This window comes from Odocoileus virginianus, chromosome 26, assembly GCF_023699985.2.
Source record: "Odocoileus virginianus isolate 20LAN1187 ecotype Illinois chromosome 26, Ovbor_1.2, whole genome shotgun sequence".
NCBI lineage: Eukaryota > Metazoa > Chordata > Mammalia > Artiodactyla > Cervidae > Odocoileus > Odocoileus virginianus.
In genome coordinates, this window is record NC_069699.1 from 44,299,473 (window position 1) to 44,309,004 (window position 9,532).

The window sequence follows — 9,532 nt, forward strand, 5'->3', positions numbered from 1 at the left end:
TCCACAAATCTCAACTAAGCTAGGGAATGTTGCTAAAACAGCTTTCCTTTTTGTTCCCCCCCAGGGCATTGACAACAATTTTAAGAACAAACCAGATTAGCACAGCACCTTTTTTATGTTCCTGAACTAGAGCCGAAGATTCCTTTCTTCCTGACATGACTTGTGAGATTCCCTAGGTGGCATCTCTCCAGTGACAAGAGGATGTTCTTGCAGGTGTGCAGATGTTAGGCTTTGGGTGGGATGGGGGGGTAGGGGCATAGAGGGGACAGCGCTGCTGGCTTTTCCTTTTTTTCCTTTTTTCTTTTGTAACTTGGAGTGACTTCACGCGGGTCTTATGCAAGATGCCCTAGCATTACTGGGCACTCATCCTTGCCTCCCCTCCCCTCAGCTCTCCCTGCAGCAGCCCTGCAGACACAGGGCTGAGGGCCAGGCCCTGCAGGGAGCATCTCGAGGTTCCTCCCATCTGCACCACCACCAGGGAGGTCCGCTTGTGTCCATGTCCGCCTTCTGAAGTACACAAGCAGGGTTTTGCTTTCTAAGCGGCCCATGGTGTCGCATGCATGGTTATACCCCAGCCTGGCTGCCCTTTTCTAACTTACTGGGTGACCTTGAACAAGCCTCACTGTACCAACCGTGGCACACAGCAGGTACCGTCAACCTCTGGGCCCCATTCCTCCCTCGTTCACAAAGGCCAGATCTGAGCTCTTTTGATAACCTTGCGCCCGAAAGGGCAGAGGGGTCATCCGGCTCCTATGCCAACTGGAGCAGCACCCTTCTGATTGGAATGAAAACTGGGGATTACTCTTAAGAATTTGCTTGAAAGAGGAGTTCTTTCTGTTAAAACAACAACAAAACCCTATCAAGTTTGAAATCCACAAGTCTGAATGTTTTAAACCTCCTCCCTGACCTTCCATGACTTTTTCTCCCACAGTTCCTCCCCCTTTCCCAATCTTCATCTCATCTTAAAGAATTTAAGGAAATTGTTTTTGCACAGCCACTGGCATAAGTAACAGATATTTGGAAGAAACAAATCTGGCCCCAAATTATGTTGCGTTACAAAGAAAAAGTTGTCTCTTCCCCATGGTCCTCTCTCTGTATTGGAGGCCTTGACCTCAGATGACATCACCAAGGAGTGGGAAGGGGGCTGACTTCAGCCACTCCATCACTTTGTAACCATAGGCAGATCTTGTCTCTCTGTGCCTTGGTTTCCTCATCTGTCACTAACACACCCGGCATGGCACAGGGGGATGGAAGGAGAACAGAGGCCGAACAGGCAAATGTAGCTCTGGAAGCTTCAGAGAGAACAGCTACTAGCAAGGCTTCCTCTATGTCCTGTGTACCCACCTATCTACCATCTTTCTCTTCTGCTCCTCACCCTCAGCCAGTCCTCCCCTGACGCTCTCCACTCTAACGCCAGCCCAGGCTCTCTTCTCTCCACCCTCGCTCCCCTTGACCCAACTCCAGGCCTGTTTATGGCTGTCCTGGCAAAGAAAAAAGGAGCAAGGACATCACAGATACTGGTGATTTAACCCTTTTCTTTAGCGCTGTCACACCCAGAAGGCACTAAACCCCAAACACGTGGCATTAGTAAACACATGCCCATCCCTCTTCCTTGGCTCCTGCCTTGTCTAGTTCTAAGAGTGTGCTCTGGAACCCAGCAACACCTGTCTGGCCTCCAACCTTTCACATCTCTTCACCTCTCTACCTCCTGGGCCTCACCCTGTCAGGCTCACTTGCACGTCAGCTCTATCACACTCCTTTCTCTTTCTTTCAACAGCCCTATTTTCCTTCTCCCCTGAGAATTAGGAAGGCAGGTTGTGTGGGGGCTCCAGAAAGGATCTTGAAGATGGACCCAGCACCACGTCAAACATGACCTTGAGCAAGGTAGTTCATCCCTTTGTGCTTCAGTTCAATTTGTCTAAAAATGGGCATTAGAACACTTACCTCATCGAGTATGGCCGGGAATCCATGAGAGGATGGAGGGGCATCAAGCAGGGGGTTCCCCACCAGCCCATCATTTGCTCTGTGAGTGGAATTATAAACCTGCCAAACACAGAGGAGCTGTGGCCTCTGGGAATGTTTGCTTCACCCCTACCTACTCCCTCCTCCCCACCTAAGCCCAGTCCACAGACATGTTTGTGGTTGAATCTTTTTTCCTGCAGTGGCAACATTTCTTTCCCCTTTTCCTGAAGGCAGTGCTGCAGGTGAAGGGGAAACAAAAGCTCTTTTTCAGCCAAGCTTGCCTGGAGGAGCATAGAAGGTGAGGACATGGGTCAGGGAGATCACCCAAGGTCTTCTAACTCTCAGCCAAGCTCCGGTGGCCCAGTTGGGGGAAACAGAGCTGTGGTTTCCAGGGAGAGCCCAGCAAATGCCCTCTCTCAGGCTCAGCCTGAACTGCCCCACCCCCCTGGCAAGAGGGGATGCTTGCAAAGCCTGTTAAATGATTGTCAGCAATTTCAGAAATTGCCTCAGCTGGTAGTTTAAAATTTCCCTGCAACTTTAGATTAAAGCAGAAAGAAAAAAGACCCCTGGTGATAGACAAAGAATGTGGCTTTGTCCAAGGAGGGCCAGCTGCTGTCGGCAGCATCTGAAGAAAATGGAGGGGTCTGAGTTGGTCCTGCCATGCGGGTGGGCGGCCAAGGGTACTGGCTCCCCTGGCCTCAGCTTTAGGCCTCGCCATGGTGACCATGAGGACACTCCTGTACCCCCCTCCCACCCCCTCACACTCTGCCTCAGTCTCCAATTTGCCAGTGTCCTCACCTTGAACCTACTTATCAAAGTTGATCTGAAACTTGAGTTCTTCCTCCTCCTCACCCCAAAAAGGTAACAAAAACAACCTTTGCCTCTGCCATCAGCCTGCTTGTTTTTTCCTTCTTTGGGCTGTAATGGAGGATGCAAGGTTCAGACCAGTGGGCTTTCCCCTTCCGGAAGCAGCTGGAAGAGAAAGGCAGTGCATGGGCTCTCCCTAGTTGCTGCGAGTTGGGGCTACTGCACTGCAGTGAAGACCCAATGTAGCCAAGTAAATAAATCATCATAATAAATAAAAAAATTTTTAACAAGGGAGAAAAAAGTTAAAAATAAGACAGCATCCTTTGTCCTAGGTTCTGGCCTCAGTCGTTGCAGCCTGTGGGCTCAATAGCTGTGGCTTCCTGGCTTAGTTGCCCCGAGGCATGTGGGATCTTCCCAAACCAGGGATTGAACCCATGTTCCCTGCATTGCCAGGCGGATTCTTAACCCCTGGACCACCAGGGAAGTCCCTAATCTTATTTTTTTTTTCCTAATCTTATTTTTTTATTATTTTGATTATTTTTTTTTTGGCCACATCATGTGGCGTGTGTGATCTTAGTTCCCCAACCAGGGATCAGACTTGCACCCCCTGCACTGGAAGTGCAGAGTCTTAACCATTGGACAGCCAGGGAAGTCTGAGGGGGTATTGTCTTGAGTGCTACTGTTAAGATGGGGTTTTTGTAAGCAAGGAAGTGTGTTCTGCTCACAGTTGGGACTCAGGGAGAGCAGGGAGACACCAGACACGTCTGAGTCTGGCCCTGATCCTTGAGTAAGGAGTCAGGCTGCTGACCTTGGTGTCTGGGTCATATCTGAGTGGTAGGGAGTCCATCAGGCCTTCCTCTATCTCTTCTTCCTGCTCCTCTTCAAAAGGCTGTGACCTGGGCATGCTGGTTCTGATCCACCAGAATCAAGGTGCTCCAGGCCTCTTCATTCCCATCAGCCTCTGTGGGCCATGCTCCCCACCCTGCAAGGCTTCTGGTTACCTTCGCAGCTTCGGAGATGATGTTTTGGCCCTAGGGACCAGCTGTTGATCGAGATAATCAACAGAGGCAGAGAGCCTGGAAATTACATTCTAATTCTAGACATGCTTCTGTCTTGAAAGATCCTCTTCTCCATCTACAAAAGGTTCTGATCCCTACTCACTGTTGCTCTGGGACCATGGTGGGGGCCAAGGAGAAGCCCCATGCAGCAAAAATTGGGGCTGCGTGAAGAGTGGGAGAGCTGGTGGGCCTGAGTGCTCCGAGGCTGGAGCCTGGGACTGCATTCAGACAGGGGACCAGAGGAGATGTCATCACAGTCTAAAATATCTCCGCATATTGTTCTTCCTGATGGCAAATGATCTTATCTCCTGAGAGCATAATATATTGTATTGAATAGGTATTTCATATATTAACTTATAAAGTATCCTGGGGCAGCTAGTACCCTGTAGACAGAAATGCCCTTCCATGGCCTCTTTGTACTTTGCATGTGGTGCATACATTTTCCTGTGTTCACACTGCCCTCTACATTGTTCTGCTTTTACTGCATGGTGTACCAGTTAAGTTGTTCCCAGATTCCCTACACTGAAAACCATGTGGTAGAGAAGATCTTGACACAGAGACCTCGTCTGCACTTTGCCCACTCCAGGTTCCATCGCCTCCTCGGCTGCAAATGGAGTGTGTCAGGCACAGAGAACTGCTTCCCAAGGTGTAAGGAGAATCAACGATGCCCCAGGCCTGCCCTTGGAGAATCTGACTAATTAGCCTGGCTGGATGGGGAACTTGGGAGCTAAAGCTACCAGTAAACAGAAAGGAAGTGAAACAACCCAGGCAGGCATCTCTACCATCTGCTTCCACTCCTCCCTTGGGGTGATGTGGCTTCCTCAAGGAAGTGGCTTTGGGCCTTGTTTCCCTGCCCAGAGGTATGGGGTGTGGCCCGTTAGGCTCGAGGCCCATTTGGGTAGCCTTCATGGGCACTTCGTGAGCTGCCGGCCCATAGGTGGAGTCCATGGGCTTGACAAGATCACTCCAGACCTGACCATGGATCCCTGATAAGCTGTCTCTCAGTTCTGTGACCCTGGATAAGTTACTCCACCTCTCCATCCTCAACATGCCTCTATCTAAACTCTACCTGTTTTAATTTTCAGTTTTTCTTTTGATCAAAAGAACAGAGGTACAGTTTTGAAAGATAACCCCAAACAGCAAGTTCTGCATCCCCCTCCCAAGCTACCCTCTCCTTGGCCCATCATTTTAGTTCTTTTGGTCATTTCTTCTATTTCCCTTCATATTTGTAAGTAATTTGCTTATGTTACTATTTCTTAATTGTTTCCACTTTAGAATATTGACCTCTTATGGAACAATCAGCCTGCTTTCTGCACAGTTCCCATCTTCCCAGTGTCAGGATTTGGGGTAAATTCATGTTTACATGTTTAAAACTATAAAAACATTGTTTTCTGCTAAACCAAGTAGTATCCTATTTGCTTTATACTACAACCATTGTTTATTGTCAAACTATTAATTATCTCATTATTTTATTTGCATTCTTAAAAATATTTTCTTCCCTACAAAATCATAAAACTGAGAAAACACCTAAAGCTCTTCTCAACAGGACTAACCTCAACAAGTATCACAGATTCTGTGTTTTCCCTGGAGACCTTGCTTGGGGAGCCCCACATCCCGCCTCCTCCACTCTCACCATCCCATCTGTGGGCCCCTCCCTTCCCCAGAGGGAAAAGGCTCAGGGAAGTTAAGGAACTTTGCCCAGCATCATGACAGTAGTAAGATGGCAGCAGAGGTGTGGGTCTATCCCAGGAGATGCAGTTACAGTCAAGAGCCACCACCCTCTCACCTGCCCAAGGATGCTGCAGTCCGGTGGGGTGGGGACCACGTAAAGAGAACCACGTGGTGGGGGTCTAATCCACAACAGGATTGCACATGGTGGGAATTCCCTGGTGGTACAAGAGTTAGGACACAGCACTTTCACTGCCGTGGGCCCCGGTTCAAGAAACTAAAATCCAAACAAACAAACAGAAATCCCACGGGCTGTGCAATGAGGCTGAAAAAAGGATTGCATATGGTGTGGAGGTCTCGGCCCTGACTGCAGAGGACAGAGGTGGGTATTCCTGGAAGACCCTCTGCGTCCATGTCCATCCCTGACCCAGGCTGAGCCAGAAGCCCACCGATAGCTGGGTCCACACTCTTCTCTGACTGCCATGGCTAACTCCTCTTGAAAGAGGCTAAACCAGCCCTCACCCCACTGCCAGGCTGACACGTGCCTCTCAGGGCCACCGGCAGCCCGCTCATCACAGGCCAGTCTCCCACCACCCCAGGTCCCCTTCACTGGGGGCCTGAGCTCTGACCCCAGTCCCCGCCCTCTGCACCAGAGGCGTTTTCTCTTCTTCCCTGGTCACAGTCAGCTAAGCTCAGCTCCAGGGAAGGCGTGGAGGTTGCAGTGGTTCCAAGGGCCTCAGAGGATCCAGTCATCCAGTTGTTCACACACGGGCAACTCCCAGCCGTGGCCACCAAGTCCCTAAAGACAGCACACACCTCAAGTAGGCAGAGAGCCTTCTGAGTCCAGAGCACTTGCTGGAAAACCCTGTGCCTCACACAGAAGAGGCCTGTGCGTGGTCTGGGGCTTCTGGTGACCACCATCCATCTGCCCGTGAGGCTGAGTGTCATCAGACAGAAACCAGGCCAGCCAGACCCCGCCATGGGACACAGGGGTTGGTGCGGGACACATCTTGCTGGCATCAGCCATCATGAGGCATTTGGGAAACGAAAGATGCATAGATCTCTCCAAGCAGCCACATGCCTTCTAAACAGACAACTCCCCAGGACTTAATCGGCATCTCACAATCGGTCTGCTAAGTAGGGAAGAAGAAAGTGTGTGGTTGTCATGGCAACACCAAATTGCCCAGGACTGTTGGTCTCTTAGGTGGGAAAGGCGGGAACAGAGCCCAGCCTCTGTTTCCCTGGTGGGGATGTTCTAGGGAGCAGGGGTCAGGCTGGACACAGCTGCTTTCTTCCCACCCTGCCAGCTCGGCACTGAGGGCCTGAGTCACGCCGCTTGGTGTGGTGTAAAGGGGGCTGGCTGACTCAGGGCCCTCATCCTGGGGTCTGGGTCCAAGGTTGGTCAGCATGAATGTCTCAACCCCACTTCAGAGCAGCTCAGACTTGGAGCCCCCTTCTCCTGCACTCCCAATCCTAGAACTTCCTAGCAGTGCTGTGCCCTCAGGCCTGGTTAGGGACATGCACACAGCTGGCCTTGCTGGATTAGCCTCTGAGTCTTCTTGAATGGCCGTTGAGGGAACAACAGCCTCACCCAGAGCGCCAACCAGAGTCATACAGAGGAGGGAGTGGAGCTGGTCCACTCACCATTACACTGCGCTGCCAGCCCAGCCTCCTCTCCACCAGGAACGGGATGCAGCCTCCTGACGGGTTGCCCCCTACAGTCTATGCCAAGCTGGGCGCAGGCCTGTGTGGGGGTAAGCAATAGAGGAGGGAGGTGCTCAAGTGGAAGAGGTGAGCACTAGGAACCGCACCTGCGCTGACTCTTCTCTGAGGCCGTGCTGACCAGAGTGCACACCCATTTCTGTGGTCCCAGGGCTTGGTTGTAGGAGTCCATGAACAGCGCGTTCATGAATGAATGAGTGGATGACATAGGTAGTGAAAACTGGGAGCAGAGGAAATGGAAAGGCCAGGTCAGGATGAGGAGATGGACTATGGCCTCAAAGGTGTTTATCGGACTCCCCATCCAGTCTTCCCCAACCTTGGGGCAGCTTCCATCTTCCAGAGGGACCACTGAGGTCCCTGGCAGATATGGCCCTGTCACTTGATCTCCCCTCAGAGCGGTGGGGACCCCAGGGCCCATCCCCCCAGGGCCTGGCTCACCTGGTCCCTGATGGGGGACACCTCCCTGGGACCCCCACAAACCTGACTCCTTTTGCTACAAGGCCTGTGGATTCTCTCGCTGTCCAATTAGTGCTAATTGGGAGCAGGGAGTGTGTGCGTGTGTGGGGGTGGGCCTGCAGCCTGGATGTCCTTCTGAGAACCTGGAGGCTTCCTGGGACGGGCCCTTGCCCAGAGCCGCGGGGTCTTGGTGGGACTGAGTGGGCATGGTATGTGCTGCATGCTTTCCTCCAAAGAGCTAGTGCTGTCACTGTTCACCTCCTACCCTGGGCACCAGCTGCCCCAGGGCCAAGCAGGCCTACCTTGTTCATGCCGAGTCCTCAGCAGCTGGCACAGAGCCACAGCTCAGCATTTCAGACTCCAGGAATGAAGGGAAGGCCTCCGAGGCTGGCAGGGGAGGCATGGAGGGACTAGGGGAATGACCTGGTCCCCACCTCAGCCCATGGTTCATTAGAGGCCTGGAAAGACGTGCTTAAGTTGATGGCTTCACACTTGGCGCCTCCCTTGAGGAGCAGAGGGTGCTGAGGCCCTCCCTAGAGAGGTGGGGCTTCCCCTCAGTTTCCCCTCTTCCCCCAGGTTTCTGCCTCCTTTCACCTGGGGCACAGATGGGGGTGTCCAGAGGCAAAGCACCTTAAGAGGCTGCGATGGGAGAAGCAGGGGCGTGGGCACGTGGGGAGCCTGGGCAGACACACTCCCCATTCTGTAGCTAAGGTTTTCTCCCTGTCTCCTGGAATGCTGTGTCGACCTGGTCTGTGAGGGCCCTCCCCTGGGCACGTTAGGCCTCCCTCTTGGTGAACCCAGACCCTGTGACCCTAGGACCCTGGGGTTACCCAGAGTCTGGAAGCATGGCCCTCAGGGGTCAAAGGTGCTCAGAGATTAAGATAGCTGAGCCAGCTCCTGGGACCGGCCTCAGTTTCAGCCCCTGTAAAACGGAGGTGTTCCTGGGCAGCAGGTGGGGGCAGCAGGCTGCTCTGAGGTCCCGAATCCAAGAGGAGAGACCTGACCGATGTTGGCCACTAGAGGGCAGGACCTTCCCGTGTGTTTCCTGCAAAGGACTAGTGAGTAGGACAGCCCGCAAGACAATGGCGAGGCAGGCCCTGGACACAGGCACAAAATGCTGAATGGCTGCTCGTCCGGTCCAGCAGAAGCTGGAGCCCTAACCAGAAGTCCACCTGGGCCCTAGACCCCACAAGCCCTCGCTGAGCCTTTAGGCTGTCACCTCCTGAGGGGCCGGTCCTGAGTCTGCCCTCCCCTTCTTAGAATATGAGCGGCAGAGGAGCAATTAGAACAGCCTCCTGTGTGGACACAGGACAGATTGCCAGCATGGACAAACTCCTGCAAGTCTCCCCTGTGGTCTTCCAGAGAGACACTGAGAAGTGAACTCGCGGAGCTAAATCACCCTCCAAACACTCGCACTGCATACCCAGGGTTAGAGGACTGCTACACTTTGTTGCACTAACAGTTGGATAAAACATCTCCTTTCAGCGTGAATTTCTTTTCATTACTCATCTTGTCCAGTGTCCAGAAGCAGTATGAACGTGCGTGCGTGCTCAGTTGTTCAGTCGTTTGTGACTCCGTGGACTGTAGCCTGCTAAGTTCCTCTATCCATGGGATTTCCCAGGCAAGAATACTGGAGTGGGTTGCCATTTCCTTCTCCTGGGCATCTTCCTGACCCAGGAATCAAACCCAGGTCTCTTGCATCTCCTGCATTGGCAGGCGGATTCTTTACCAACTGCACCACCTGGGGAATTCTGAACAGGTGGGGATACTCACCACTATACTACTCATCTTATTTGTTCCTTACTAATTTATTTCTTGCTTATATTTAAGATATATGGTTTTGTATCTTAAAGGCAGGA

At 52.2% G+C, this 9,532-nt stretch overlaps 1 protein-coding gene across 1 annotated transcript in view; it reads left to right on the forward strand.

Moving 5' to 3' along the window:
* Window positions 1-5,226, forward strand: part of RFT1 (RFT1 homolog) — a 48,156-nt gene extending 42,930 nt beyond the window's left edge. Inside the window, exons 13-14 of the transcript XR_002310010.2 lie at window positions 65-213; window positions 4,414-5,226. The gene's annotated coding sequence lies outside the window, so the exon portion shown is untranslated. The remainder of the gene's footprint in view (window positions 1-64; window positions 214-4,413) is intronic.
* The last annotated feature ends 4,306 nt before the right edge of the window (window positions 5,227-9,532 follow it).